The sequence below is a fragment of the Sturnus vulgaris genome, chromosome 5 (assembly GCF_052056855.1).
Source record: "Sturnus vulgaris isolate bStuVul1 chromosome 5, bStuVul1.hap1, whole genome shotgun sequence".
NCBI classification, from domain to species: Eukaryota; Metazoa; Chordata; class Aves; order Passeriformes; family Sturnidae; genus Sturnus; species Sturnus vulgaris.
Window position 1 is genome coordinate 18,983,059 of NC_142247.1, and position 16,255 is coordinate 18,999,313.

A 16,255-nucleotide genomic window follows, 5' to 3' on the forward strand; every position below is an offset into this window, starting at 1 on the left:
GGAACAACCAAAAACATTTCCTACCTAAAATTATTGCATTGGACATACCATTTGTGGATTCTTAATTCAACTGTTCTTTCAAAAAATGAAATCAATATGTCCCTATGCTACTGAAACCTCTGGAAAGAAAAAGATCTGAGAAAAATGTAAACTTTTACTAGCTTCTAAGGAAGTTACCTTGAAAAATAGGTAATTCTTTCTTTGTTTCTTATTCCTTGATAAAAAAAGAAACAATCCACACTCTCTCCGATATGTGTCTGATGACCAGTAACTCCAGCAAGGAGAACGAACAAAGACACTTCTCTCAGATGTGCTTCAGCCCACTTACAACAAGGGCTAAGAAGACCAACAAAAATAATAAGCAATGCTTTATACTCCCTGTACTCTTATTTAAACATGATTAAAGTACAAAATCATAGTAATTTCTGAAAATAGGAAATGAACTAAACAGTAGGAAAAGAAACTAGAGAGGGTTTTTAGAGCAAGAGCACATGAAGAAGGGCTTGTTCAGCCTGCTAAAGAAGAAGTCAAGAAGCAATTTAATAGCAACCCAGAATTATCTGAAAGTTAGTTACAAAGATGATGGGAGCCAGGCTGTTCTCAGACAATAAAGCAAAGGGTACAAAATGCATCAACTGGATACTGGTAACAATATTTCAGTAAGAGAGCAGCAGCAGAGCACTGGGTCAGGTTACTCAGAAACAACTTAAGAGACATCCTTGAAGGTTTTCAAGCCTCAGTAAGACAAAACCAAGGCTGTCTTGATCCAGGGCTGCTCAAAGTACTGCTGTGAGACTTCCAAAGGCCTCCTCCAATCAACATTTCTATGCATTTACAGAGCCAGCAGGGCTGCTTGATTTATCTTTCATGCCTTGTCACCCACGTCCCCCCCTCAAGGTGGAAATCTCAGGGTCCACTTGGCTTTTATTTTTCTTACATTTGGGCAACAATGAGATCAATACTTCCTTTTTGAGATGATTCAGACAAAATGTTCTGTAATTCAAAGCTCTGTGTAAAGAAGCATTCAGGCACAAGTCCAAAGACACATCTGAAAAAATGTGCAGAAGCAAACAATTTGGACAAAAAAATAGTCCACACTAACAAGTAATGAGATGCATTTGAAAAGTTCTCCTGAAATATGCAAAGGAAAAACTTTCAAAAGCCAAAGCTTATTAACAGCCAACTGATTGGGGAATGAAGAAAGATGGACTATTTAAAATGCACACATTTTTCTGGATAGATAGGACACTTCTTCCTGTAACATTTACTAAAGTTACCCATGCCCAAAAAGGGAGCTGCCCTATCCAAATTCCCACCTTCACTGTTCCAACTCTTGCTCTACTGGCTACATAAACAGATATACAATAAAGTCACAACTCAAATCACATATTATATGATAAAGATTATATATTGAGCAAAGGTGTTCCAAATGCACCAAATCCAATAAAGGTCAGCTTCCAATGGATTTGTGATCTGATAGTTCACTGAAATCAAATCAAAATCACCAAGATCAGAAATATCTCTCCCTTCCATGAATTATTTTCTGCTCCTTTCTCTTGGTGCATTCACTTACGCTGTAAGTGCTGCATATTAGTTGGATCGCTTCTTTTTTTTGGCCTTTCATTATGAAATTTGTAACTTTATTATTATTGAGAGCAGCAACTTCCTCAGATTTAAGGAAAAGAAGAAATGAGACTCATGGATTAAAAGCTGCAGAGGAAAATTAACCACAAAAGCTCTGCTCATCTTCTATAAGATAAAAGACAATATGTCTGTTTGTCACATAGAGACCCTGCAAATCCTATTCCTTGTGTATTGCTGCATGATCTTAGAGAGAAGCTAAGGGATACACAGGTACAGCTTTTGACTGCATTATAAAGTACCTTCTCCAGAGGCTTCCCCAACCATTCCCCCTTCAATATGAAAGCGCTATTTGATGAAAACAAGTAAACTTCCAGTCAATAACTACAGTAAGCAATGGTACTGCACTGACAAAGGTCATGCTGGAAATTGATATTTGAGCAAAATTAGGAACCAAAGACAAAAACAATTAAATTGTTTGACCAATTCACGGCAGCGTAAAATAAAATCAGTAAAGTTTGACTTAGAAATTAGGGCTGCCTTCAAATTAAGTTCACGTAAAAAAAAGCACACCCTTGAGTGTATTTTAAATTTATTCAGTTCTCAAAACAAACTACATTTAGTCTTTCTACCAGACATTAACATCTGGAAGTGATGTGCCCATTTCTGGTACAGTACACTGCCAGCAGCACAGGGAATCACAGCTTCACACCTTTTCCTCTTGTTATTTACTGTCAAGAGAGACAATCAAAGGACTTTTAATGGGGACTAAACAGGCAGCTGCCAAATGTCTGAAATGGGTAAGCAGCCAAAGCAATTCCTTCTGCCTCATTACAGGCCCATTTAGGTATCTTGTAGCAAAAGGCACTAAAGCTTAAAACAAAAATTCACAAGTCTTCACTTAGATCTGTGGTTCTCTTCACAAATACTTTAAAACAGTTGAGTGGAAATTGTTCCCTCTTGTTATCTTTTGTCCAGGTTTTGGCACTGTCGAATCATGACATACCCACAACAAGCAAACTGCTCCAACACAGTAGCAAGTTTAAATGTAACAACACGTTATGGACTGAATTCCTGGCACGTTCTTCAAGTCCTGGGTCGGTTGATTACAACAGCAGGTATTTCAACAAGAACTGATTCAGCCATCATCTTCAAGTTCAGCATTCCCTAAAAATCAAGGAATTCAATCCAACTGTGTATTAGAAACCTCTGAGTACTAGATTAAATATTTAGAGGACAGGATTATGTTCTGAACAATAAAAAGAGCCTTCTGGAGATAAATGGCTTTTTACAAATGCACCTTTCAAGGACAGCTCCATCTTTTGAAGAGGATTGGTCTTGAAAGTAAAAAGCACTCATCTATGAACTCATTTAAATTATAAGCAGCAAATGCATTTAAGCAGAAAATAAGCACATTCTTGCAAAGCTTCCCAATTAAAAAAAGAAAAAAACCACAAAAAAACTAAACATCCATAATCACACTTCCACAGACTTTCAAAGGTGTTAAAATATTTGACAAAAATTAAGAACAAACAAAAAAGCATCCAAGCAGGAGGTAAATTAGCAGAAAAATTCTGATTTTATTCAAAACCACACCATTCCACAACTAGTAAATTATTTTTTTTTTACTTTAAAAGCAAAATACACACTTTTTCATCCCAACACCACCAGTATTGAGATCCCATGTCACACATTGTCTGCCCTGGGGAAAGAATTTTTAAGTATCTGCAAAATACCCCCCTCCCTCTTGCCACATTCCCTTCTTCCCCTCCTCACTTTTTCAACTAATACTTTCACATTACTGGCCTCACTAAACTCAATCCTGCAAATTCCTGACATTCATGTCTTCTTAATCTGAAACGTAACTTGAGGAGATGGTTAACATTTGACCTTTGCTCTACCTCAGACATACCTGGAGACACAAAAAAAGTCCAAGGCATGCAATATGCATTCACACAGCCTGAAAGGATGCTTTATTTTAAAGTTCCCAGCACACAGTCTTTAAAAACACCAATCCATTTTATGAAGATTTCCCTACAAGCATAGAGCTTTGCATAAACATTACAAACTTACACCAAGAATGAAGAAATGAAGAAATAAATAAGAAATAAATCCCTAGAAGCATACACCCAGGAATTATGGTGAATTTAAGAATGAAATAGCTACCACAACTAATGAAAACAGTCAGTCTCCTTTAATTAAATTGGATAATACACTAGAGAATGAACAAGAATAAATCATACATTGATTACAGAAGTGGACATGGTACATAACAGGCTATTAAAAAAATTAGTCACAAACAATTACTAAGATAAATGGAGGATCAGGCTACAAAACAAATCAGAAATAAAGCAACCAGGTACTTTGCAAAATAGTAAATCTACCTGCTTGTTCTAAACGAAGGCTCAAATACCAATACCTCTATCCTTTATTTTTTTAATCTTTAAGATGAAGTTTTAAAACTGAACCTTAAAGATTATTCTAGCTTTTATCCACCTTCCCACTTTCCTTCATTATACACACACACAAAAGGACTTTTGAAGATTGCTAGCTACACTTCAAATGGGTGCACTTTAAGTGAGGTTTTCCATTGTCGCACTTTGGAAAACAGATTTGCTACAAATTAAATACTCTCAGTGATCAATAAGAAATGTTGTATTGGTATAACATGTTTTTACCTTAAATGAACTTATCAGGCCTATAGGCTTCACAGCCTTTCAACTCTTAATTGTTGGAGTGTCTGGCAGTGCCAGAATTTTGAGGGAAGAAAGAAAAGAAAGGGTTGGAATACCAGGGATGAACATGATTGTTTAATGAGCCGGTGTCTCTGCTGGAATACAGTCCCCATTCGCTGTTATCTCTATGTGCTTCAGGCATTTTGTTTGTCATACAGTTAAGGCATGACTGAACATGCCATTCTGAGACTGTTCTTGTTAAATAAAACCTGTGGCTACAACTGATAAAGGGAATGTCCTCTTACAGACATGATGTATGCCACCTAAAATTTTAGTCCAGTTCTTTGAAGTAACAAAGCGAGAAAATAAAGCGATTACTTTTATTTTGTTCTCAAGAAATTTTCACTTTCAGTTACAATTGCACCTTTCAAATCAACTTGTACCAGTAGCTCCTAACACATGAAAACAGTGACTAGAAAATTCATAATTTTCTCAGGAGTAAAATATTTCAAGGAATGTATTTCCATAACTACAAACCAAGTAAAATGCAAACCTTTGTTTTCAAACAAGCTTTCTCTTTATGTAAAATAAAAAGGAGCAGACAGAAGACATTATTTATAGTCCTTTTGGAAGGGCTGCCTATCACAGAGAAAATATGTCCTTCCTTGGACCTGTTGCTGTACACATGCAGTGATATTTTAGGAGGTTTAGTTATGATTGATTAGTGCAGCTTCCTAATAAACAGTGTCCAAATAGAAAAACCACCCCTGCGCAAAAAACAGAAATATCTGAATTCTTTAAGTTGAATAAAAGTAGCCAATAATGGAAAAAAATTCCACTTAAAACTGTGTAAAAATATTTTACAGGCCTTACTTCCTTTTTGCTCATCAACTTTTGATACTGACCAAATACTAGTCCAGCCACAGATCCTAGTTCATACAGTCCCTCCAAGCTTCCATTGGAGTCTTGCTATGCAGAACCAATGACTGTGGCAAACAACCAAACAGGGAAAAAAAAAAAAGAAGAAAAAAATCATTCTAAATAAATAGGCCACCAAAAAAAAATTATGAAAAATCAAAAAGAGAGGCAGAGTGGTAGCTGGAAATACGTCATGCATGCAAAAATACATCAATATTCCCATTTCCAAATTCTTGGCTTGATTCTCAAACATTCTTGCATCTCATAAAAAATATAATATGCTATGAGAAGAGTTTTTTTGTATTGAGCTGCTTAGCAACACCTGCATTCAAATAGCCTCTAGTATCTTTGACAAAAACTGATTTGACATCTGACAAGCCCTTTTTCTTTTTACATGAAAGGAAGAAGCAAGACCACAAATGGGATATATTAAAACACCCATTTATGTTTTAGAATAAAGAAAACTCAGATAAGGAGATGCTCCTCAGTTTCTGCCTCAGGCTAAAAATAACTCCTATATTTTGCTGTAGAAGTCAACTGCCTGAGGTGCAGTATTTCACACAAGGTAATTACTATGCACAGCATCTTCAAAAGGATAAAAGGTATCTTTATGTGCACTCACTGTACAAGTTTTGATAACTTTTAGCTCATTTCTATTTTCACAAAATTACCTTTAGGGTTTCTACCTCTTTCCAGCCATTAAGAAGTACTACAGACTTTGTCCTTTTTCAATTCTATTAGTAATGGATCAAAAGAGTAGAGAGACAGCTGAATAGGAAATTCTTTGACAGATGGGTTAGGACCAATGAAATTCTAGCTATGCCATTCAGAAGTGTTTGAATGCAGGTACCTAAATATTTGGTTGTCAAGTGTGGGTCCCTAATTTAATTGCTAAGAATGCTCAAAGTGCCCAATTCCAATATAATTCATTGAAATGCTTTATCAGAGTACTTGACACACCAAATATATGCTTCTTAAACATTCAGCTGTACAATTCCAAATCTGAAAAATTACTACATTTCTGAGATTACTACAGTCTTTACTACCTTTGTGAAAGAAGTGTGACCATTTTCTAGGCTCAAACATCTTGAAAAACAATAATAAAATATTAATTAATAATTTAAGCTCCAAATATATCCTTTACCTCTTCTCAGCATAATACAGCATAAATGAACATAATTTAAAATATGAAAAAAAAAATGTGGACAGCTCAATTCATCATATCTTCACCTATTTTTCTACAATAATAAAACCAAAGGACTGCTCTTTCAAATGTCTCTACATTCAGCTTTTAAATCTTTCATCATTTCTCAACATTTTGCAGATGTTTTCAGCTTTTGTCTAATTGAAATGACAATGTCAAACAACCGTCCTTTGAAGTACCACATTACAGACACACACACAAAACCTTTCATCTGGGAGTTAGTGCATTCATTTAAAGAGAACTTTTTACAAAAGGACCTCAGAGCTTTTATAGGAAGGAAAAAATGGTAACCCTAAATATGGCTGTGTAACAGACAGAAATTAAACTCATTTCGAACAGGTCTAAACTGTATTTTTCTACAGGACCAAGCACTTTCATGCTCCACTCCAATTTCCACATTCCAAAATACCTAGATCTTTACTCAAAATAGATCTTACTCAAAACTATTCCTCAAAAGAAAACAAACTACAAACAAATAAAGATAAGATTTTGACTTTGTGTTCTGTAGCAGCTACCAGCTTCAGAAAAAAATACAAATCATTAAATAGTACCTGTAAAAAGGTAATAGTTACTAAACCAGTACAAAGAACAGAGCAGTCATGCATGGAATATTTGCTGGGTTCCAGGCTGTTTTCCTACATTCTGAAGAGCGCGTATTGTACAAGACAAAATGAGGAGAGTTGATCAGTTAGCAGAGGTATGAGTAAGGTACTGCTAAGTGCTGTTTTCTGACCAGAGATCAATACGACTTTTGATATCAGACTTGTTGGAAACATGAAATCATGATCCTATTTCAGATTGTATTTAGTCTATAAAAGTTAATAAGCCTCATCACCGCACACTCCATCTCAATCTGTGAGTAACAGTCTGGGACACAGACTACAAGCACAACTGCTGCCAAACTTCAAACAAATAAGGCTAGTAAGGCATTGGCACAGTTCTGGCTGGGCAAAGCACTGCTTAATTGATCAATATTAATAATAATTCCAAGTTCAACTTGCAAAGATAAGATGTATGTTTATGGAAGAAATTGAAATTTTACTTTGTATCACTGATTACTCTGTTCATTGCATCGTGGAAGAAGTATTCAGATTAAATTTGTTCTAAGAGCTCTTTTGAAATGGCTGCTCATCCTATATTGTTAGTTTAAATCTTTTTTGGTTCACTTTGTTTAATAATCTGAGTCAGCGTACCAGAATACTAACTAGCTCCTAAACTCTGCATTAAAATCATCTTTCAGAAGCTCAACAATCTTGAGGAATATAGATCATGACACAAGGCGTACAGATACCACATTGAGTTTCTGCAGGGAAGAGAAGGAAATAATCATAGAAAGGTATGTCATCATATAGGAGAGTTCTTAGAAATGTGGCCCTCACTGTCAGCTGATGTTTTGTTTGCTAACAGTTTACACAAGTCAAAGAGGCATAGAAAAAGTATTTTGCACATAAATTAATGTTAATTTCAGTCTATTTGGCAATCTTTATAAGGTGGTGCAAGTCTGAGATGAAAACTGCTAAGTGGCTAGAAAACTACTTCACAGGAAGCACCAGACAACATTTCTGCAGACTTTTTCCTATGTGTCTGATTACAGCCCTGGTAGGAGCAGGACACTGAGCAAGGTAGCTCTTTAGTCAGACACACCACAATTAGTCTTATTTTATTGGTGTACAGAGAGAAAAAATTAAGCTCAAGAGCTTTACAAATTAAATAGAACCTAAGTGCATACAGTGGGAAGAGACCAATCCAGATGAGTGAAGGTTTCATATGAAATCCCATGTTCCTACAAACACTAAACTGCATATTGCATGGGAAACAGTACATAAAGTATGTACCACTAACTACAGTGGACAAGTAGGACATGCACAAGTTCTTACAATTCACAAAAATAAGTAGCAGGGTCAGAAATTGCTGAGAGGAGGAACAGTGAAAGAGGGGAACTCTCCATTACTGCTTCATTGGCTTCTGCCTACAATAGTCTCTCATACATCTCACATATGAATGTGGCTTAGACACCACACATATAATTGGCTGTTATTTCACAACACTTTCTCCATATCTGTGGAATGTGCTGCATGCATTTTGCCCAGCTATCCTGCCTTTGTACCTCAAATCATATTGTATCACCTGGTTCTGCCAACTAGAGCCTGTCTAGATTGTTGTTCTTCCAAAAAACCAAATCTATCTTTTTTCCAGCTGTTCCAGGCAGACATCAAGTGTAGACCAAGGCTTTTTGCAGCAGTGCATGGCAGGAGATAATGGATGTAAATTTAAAGGACAGACTAAAAGAAAAGAAAACACTTTCCTCTCAAGGACAGTCACGTCCTGGTAGCATTGCCCAAAGAAGCTGGGAAGACTTCATCCTTGGAGATTTTCAGGATCAGACTGGATGCAACAAGGTTGAATTTGAGACCTCTGGAGGTTCCTGTCAACCTTAATTACACTTAGATTCAATATCTACACAAAGAAAACACCCAGCATTGCCCCAGACTATGCTTCTTCAAGTCTCTCATCTAGTAAAAAGCTTCTAACTTAAGAGATTCAAGACATCAGTCACTCACTTAAGTTTCAGATCAAGAAAATCAATTAAATACTGCATAAAACACTGTGTGAAGCCCATACCTAGAACTTTAATTTTTTTGTATTTTCTGTTTGAAGGTAACAGTTGAAAGTTAAGATAGATTATAATTGTACAGCATTACTTCTGTTTCTCTGAGGGTTTTTTTTTGGTTAATTTCTTTTTTTAAGCTAACCTTAACTCAAGAGGATGTTCTTGTATCTTGTACCAAATATAGCTACATCTAAGATGATGTGATTATTACATAGTAAGACTATACAACAGAGTTGAATATAAGATTTGCAGGCCTGAAGTAAGAGACCTAAATGTTCCATTCAGCTCTTCATAGCAACATGCAAGCAGATCAAATACAGTAGAATCCTGAAATAAGACATCAGGGTTGTGGTTTTCATTTTAATTTCCCATGACCTTGTGTAGCACAGAAAATAAGTCATCCACTTAAGTCTTCCAACTGAAATTCTTTAAATACACAACTCCAACCTCAGGAGAGAGAAAACCATACATGAGTTTACATACATGTAATGAATGTAAACTAGATCTAATTTTAAGAACTCAGTAAAAACTTGTACAGAACTAATCAACTTCCAACTTGCCCTTGACCAGGACCCCCAGGGTCTTTTTGCACAGGGTTGCTCTCCAGTTATATTCCCCAGTCTGTCTCTACATCCAGGGTTTCCCTATCCCAGGTGCAGAATCCAGCACTTGTAACTTTTAAGCTTCATAGGGTTGGTGACTGCACAGACCTTTTATTTGTTAAAGTCCTTCTGCCTTCATGGCAATCAACAGCTCCTCCCAACTTAGTTCCATCACCAAACTTACTCAGCATTCCTTCAAATCCTGTGTCCAAGTCATTTATGAAGCTGTTTAAGAGCACAGAGCCAAGGATGGAGCCCTGCAAAGCCCTCACCAGTGGCTAGGTCACCAGCCTAATGTAACCCCATTCATCATAACCCTTTGCTCACAGTTGCTTACCCACTGTGTGACATGTTTACATGTCCAGTTGTGTGCTGGACATTTTGTCCAGAAGGGTCCCGTGACAGACATTATCAAAAGCTTTACCAAAATCCCAAAAGACCACAACTGGCATCCACTGATCAACTGGGGAGTCACCTTGTCAAAAAAGGAAATTAAGTTTGACAAGCAGGACTTGCCACTCATGAACCTGTGCTGGCTGTGACCCATGACTACATTGTCCTTCAGGTGTTTTCAGTAACTCCCTACGTAATCTGCTCCATAATTCTACCAGGAGCTGGAGTCAGTCTGAGAGACCTGTGGTTACCAGGGGCATCCTTCTAGCCCTTCTGGAAAATTGAGGCATATGTCAAGTTCCAGTCAATTGGGACCTTTTCAGACTCTTCAGACCATTCAAGAATCATCAAGAGAGGTCTTGTGATGACATCAGCCAGTTCTTTGAGTACCCTTGGATGAACCCCATCAGGTCTCATAGACATCAAGGGATTCAGCTGGAGAAGCAAATCCTGTAGAAGATTGAGAAACTCCCAGTGAACCCCATTCTCACAGTCATGGTTCTCCAGCTCAGGGCACTGGAACTCCAAGAGGCCACGACCCGTGTTGAAGACTGAAGTGAAGAAACCATTAAATGTCTCTTCTCTGTCTACATTCCAGTTTGTGAGGTGACCATCATCACCACATATATTATTTCAGCACTGCCTTTTGCTAGTAACATATTTTAAAAAGTCTTTTTTACTGTCTCCCACAGTTCTAGCCATCTTCAATTCTGACTTAGCTTCAGCTATACTAATTTTCTCCCCACAGAGGTGAAACAGAATCTTTGTAATCCTCCTCTGTCCATGAACATTTCTTCCACTGAACATACTCTTTCCTTTTTGCCTTAGCTGTAAAAGATCCCTGCTCAGACAAGTTAGCCTTTTGTCTCACATGCTTGACTTCCAACATTTCCAAATTACCTGCTCCTGTACTCTTAGAAGGTAGTACTTAAGTGACCAGCACTGTTAGACCACAGCACCTTCAAAAGCATCTTCCCAAGGGACCTTAGTCACAAATTCCCTGAGCAGCCTGAAGTCTCCTCTCCTCATGACCATTTTAAATGTGATCACTTCATGGTCACTGTGGCCAAAATTGCCACCTCACTCCACTCCACTCACAAGCCCGTCTCTGATGAAGGCAACAGATCAAGAAGTGGACATTTCCTACTCAACTCCCTTAGTATCTATATCAAGAAGTTACCATACAGGTGTTCTAGAAATCTTCTGGGCCTGTTGGTACCAGCTATGTGGTGCTCCCAATTAACATCTAGCAAAATGAAGTCCCCTATAAGAACAAGGGTGACTGATTTATAGATGTCCCTTAGCTCCTTAAAGGATAGTTAATCAGTGCTGGGTAAGTCAGCCTGGCTGGGCCACCTATAGAAGACTTCCACAATGAAGTTTGTCCCTTAATCCTTACTCAGTAGCTTTCAACTGTGCCATTGCCAGCTCCAAGATTTATACATTCCAGCCTCTCTACCACCTATGCCACCCCTTCACCTCACCTTCCCTGCCTGAGATCTCTCCTGAAGAGCCTGTAATTGTCCATTGTAGCAGAGCAGTCACAGGACTCATCCCACTAGGTTTCACTTATGCCAATGATGTCACATCTCTGGGATTAAGGAAGCTCCTCCTGCTTGTTCCTCTTGATATGTACATCAGTAGAGGAATGTTTCAAGTGCAGTTCACTGTAGCCAACACCTCGTGGGGACGACTGAAGGACCTCATGAGCATGCAGTCCATCAAATTTTTGCCGTGTAGTTCCATTGGTTATCACAGGCAAACCTGGTTTTCTCCCAGGCTTGCCAGTGGTAAGCAATGGGATGGGCACACCAGGCTTGGAAGGTACCCACATTGCGATTTAGAAGCTGCTACATGGATTCTGGGATTGAAAGCTTTCCAGACTTTTAAGTTTATTAAAAACTTAGTTGTGATTGGGTTTTTTTGGCCAAGTAACTTCCAGTACCTAGCTATGTCAGGATATTAAATCATACTCTTAAACAAAACTTTAAAAAATAAGGATAAGCTTATCATGTGCTAAAAAAAAGATGGAAAGAAGAAAATATGCTCTTTGAACAGGTACTGTCTGGAGACTTGGTCAAAATCAGAATTCACAAAGGTATTAACAGCAAAACAAACTGCATAAACAACCTCAATACAATTATTTTATCAGAACCTGAAAATGCTTGTATTCACCCTGCCACATCTGAAGGAAGAACCATAAATGGAATCCTAATAAGATGTGTTCACTTGACAAAGCCAGGAGAAGAATGATTTAACCTACCGTGAATGGTTGTCGAGGTCAAATAAATGTATTCCAGACTTACCCTTAACATTCATGCAGTAATATTATAATGGATAAGTAAGATGCAGGGGTTTTCTATAGTGTTTTGAACTTAGTACTTATTGAGGCTCTTTTTGCCCCCAACACAAGCAAAAAGAAACAAGCTGTTTTACAATACAACAGATGTTAGACAACAGAAAGACACTAACTACCTCATTAATCTCAAGATATAATATGAAGACACTTTAAACTTCAGGTAGGGAATCATTAGGAAAGATAATGCTAAAGGCAATCTTCTAATCAAAAGATCTCAACAGGTAGTACAGAATTCCACTCCTCTCTAGTTTCCAGCTGTTCAGAGAAGGATTTCAATTCCTTTACAACACACACAGTATGCTATGCCTGACACGTAGCACTTACATTTTCTTTCTATTTTTCCAACTGGAACTCAGCAACTTTCTGTTAGTCTCCTAAACTGAGCACACTGAACTTCTCTAGTAGCAGGAACTCTCTTTCCCCACAGAAAGCCCTCACTGCTCTGCCAATTTCCAAGGCTGCTGTTCAGTACCACACCTACCAAGCACCACATACACAGCACCTTCTAAACACACAGGCATACTCCTGACAGGCAGTCATCAGTGGGGCTGCAAAAAGTTATATCCTTACTGCTGTTCATAAGACAAGAAATGAACACAGACTGGCTGAATATCCTTTGCAGAGTCCATATTTGAATCACTTCTACCTTTCACTCAAGTATTTGCCACGAACAGGTCGGGAAACTGTTGTATCTCGGGTCTGGCAGCCTCAGGTACAAAATACACAGATCAGTGCTCCTTACACCTTTTAAAACCATTCATCACCCTGTTATTAACAAAAGAACACTTCCCAACTTACATGACTTCCATCTGGTTAAGTAAAAATGTAAACTTTATCTATATGGCACACATTACACAAAACCCAGCTATGTAACTGTCCTTCCTATATGAACCAAGATTTTGATTATATATATACACATTTTTTAAAAAGTAGCCACAAAAATACTTGTTAATCTCCTTTTTGGAGTTCAGGAAAAAAAAAGAAAAAACAAAACCAAAAACCCTTACCCACACAGCTATACCAGCATAATCCTCAAATGTAAAGTTACAGAAGTAAAGCTGCAGTTTTGCCAGTGCAGCACAGTTTGCTTGGATGCGGGCATAATTATTATAACAATACAAAACAAAACTCTCACCCCACATGTGGATCCTCACAAAGCACTGTCAGTGAATAATGGGAGCTCTGTGTTTCTTAAATAGGCACTAGCACAACTGTAAATGAGAAAAATGCTGCAACCAAAATCAACACCTGCATCAAGTGAGTACCTCCAAACCGAGAAACATATTCCAAACATAATTAAAAATGGTTATTTAATATTTAAGAAAGGAAACATACGTAGTAATGATAATTGTGTATAATTCAGTTACCTTTTACAACCTGAAGAATTGTTATGAATCAACAAGACCCAAATCTCACAGCATTTAATGTTTAGAGCAAATCCAACTTTCAAGAAACTACTTCACGATTGCTGAAAGGAAAAACGTGTTTCTGAACCCATCTACAAAAGTCGGCATTACTTAGATAAGCACTAGTGCTAAGAAGGTAAAAAACAGTCTTTACTTTTATCATGGCTCTAAATACAAATAATTTTCAACTCCTAACCTGTCAACACCTGTATTCACGGTTTCCACTACAGTTTCTGTCCTCCACCAACATCCATACAAAATACACTTAAGATACAAAACTCTTTAAGAACTGGCCTTATTACCTTCCCATTGAACAGGGGAGAAATTAATCATTAATGAGTAATCTGCTAACATTTTTCATACCTGTTTCAAGATAACTGAGACAACATAAACTTTTCTTATCCTGACACCTTTCCTATCAATAAATTCTCCAGGTGCATTGCAAATGAAATAAATCCTACTTCTTTGGGGCAAAACCTACTTTTGTATTCAGTTTTGGGCAAGAGCTTTTAACACTTTGTATCTTCTCGGAGTGCATTTTTTCAACAGGTACCTATTTTCGTTTCAAAGGATCTTATTGGTCTCTACCACAGTGGCACAATGATCATAAAAGGGAGCTATTTAGCATAAAATGTCTACTTCATTCTTACAAAAATTATTTTCTTGAAAAATAAGAAAATGAAACACCCAACAAAGCTCAAAAATAACATCTCCTGAGAAGTAATTTAAAAACATACACTATAAAGAGCTACAAGTGGTAAAATTCAGTGTGTACTACTACCAAGTCACTATGAATTGCAAAAAAATAAAAAATGCTATGCCTAGCATCAAGTGAGAAAGGCAGCAAGACACTGGAGTGTTGCAGATAACTCCAACAAGCCATCATCTACATCACAGCCTTCTTTTGTCTGAGAATTTCAGCTGACCAGGTTGAATCAATACTTTAAAACATTTTCTCATGACTACAGAGCTGTATGAAAGACATGACAAGTAAATAGTCTGCAAAGCATTAACCAGTAAGTAGGTACTCACATTTGACACTGGAGACTGTTTTTGAAGCTGTTCACTACCAGGAATGATCTAGTGTTCCCTAGCTAAACAATTCTTAGGAATGCATGTGGCAATGAACAAAAAACATTTAAGAGAGGTGAAATACTGAAAAGAGATAGCTCTTCATAATTATATGCTGATAAAAAATGCAACACTTACAGCAATAGCTTTCCCAATAATACCTTGTACAACAATTATCTACAGTTATTAAAATTGGACCCCAAAAATGTGATGAAATGCTTAATTGCTAGTTATAGAAACAATTAGTATAAAGAAGTTTCCAAGAAGTGCCAACACGTGGTGACACTCAGCAAAGTTTAGGCCCTCAAAAGTTTAGGGAGCAGGTGAGAACTCATTTCTCAATGCCTAAATATGTTACCCTTAATAAATAAAGATACCCTTAAAAATGTAGCAAATTCAAACACAGGATTCTAATGGCTGCTGAACAAGGAATGTGTTTTCCTGGAAAGCATGACATATTTTGAGTAATACTTTAACAAAACAAACAAACAGAAACCCCAACCACTACCAAACTACTAAACCCCAAACCACACAACCCAAAAACGACCACAGGAACAGTAGTTCAAAAAACTAGTTCAAAGAACTAGGAGGTTAGTCTCAAGGAGCAAAAAGAAACCCACTGCTCAAAATCAACCAACCAAAAAAAATTACAACTAGGGACAGGGTACACAGCAGAGACCTCTAAAATATCATGTCATACAACCCCTGCTGCAATGCACAAAACCATTACTGACTGGGCTAGAACTAGTACACTTAGAGAAGTAAAGATGCAGGTTCCTATAAAAGGCACAAGAGGCAGGTATTTAGGGGGGGTCCATATAAAACAAACAACATACAGTCTATGAGGCTTGCACACTCCAAAAACAACTTAAAAGAACTCACCTGTATTCTACACTTTACAAAACAATGATACTGAAGACCTATGCCAAAACTCTTTGCCTCAAACTAAAGAGTATGCAGGTAATTGTTCTCAAAAACCACAGTTATAAAGATTTCTACTGTTCCTGAAACTCATTCCTCAACCTTCCAAGACCACCGCACATGAAAGTGTGTGATGTGAATGTGCCTAGGATGTCACAAGCAAGGGTTAGTAACTTCAGGTGTGAAGACACGATTTCATCTTCTCCTGCTGCTTCAAAAACAAAGATCTTTAATTTTCTAGAGTTACTTTAATAATCTATAATATTAACCAAAAGAACTACAAGGCTTTTTTTCTACAAAAATATGGTGATCACCATTACTAGTGCAAAACTGTAGAAAGAAATCCAACTCTGTTCAAAGTTTCCTGTGGCCTTTCTTATTAACTGCAAAACAAGCTAAAAGCTTAGTTATCATTCTTCTGAATTCCTCTAGGAGTATTACAAATCAATGCCAGATTTTTATACTAGTAGCAAACCGCAGAGGACAGTGGTGTTGGCTGATAAAAATATCTTCC

At 37.3% G+C, this 16,255-nt stretch overlaps 1 protein-coding gene across 1 annotated transcript in view; it reads right to left on the reverse strand.

The window, feature by feature from the left end:
• Nucleotides 1-16,255, reverse strand: part of PAWR (pro-apoptotic WT1 regulator) — a 70,111-nt gene that overhangs the window by 52,782 nt on the left and 1,074 nt on the right. The window lies entirely within an intron of this gene.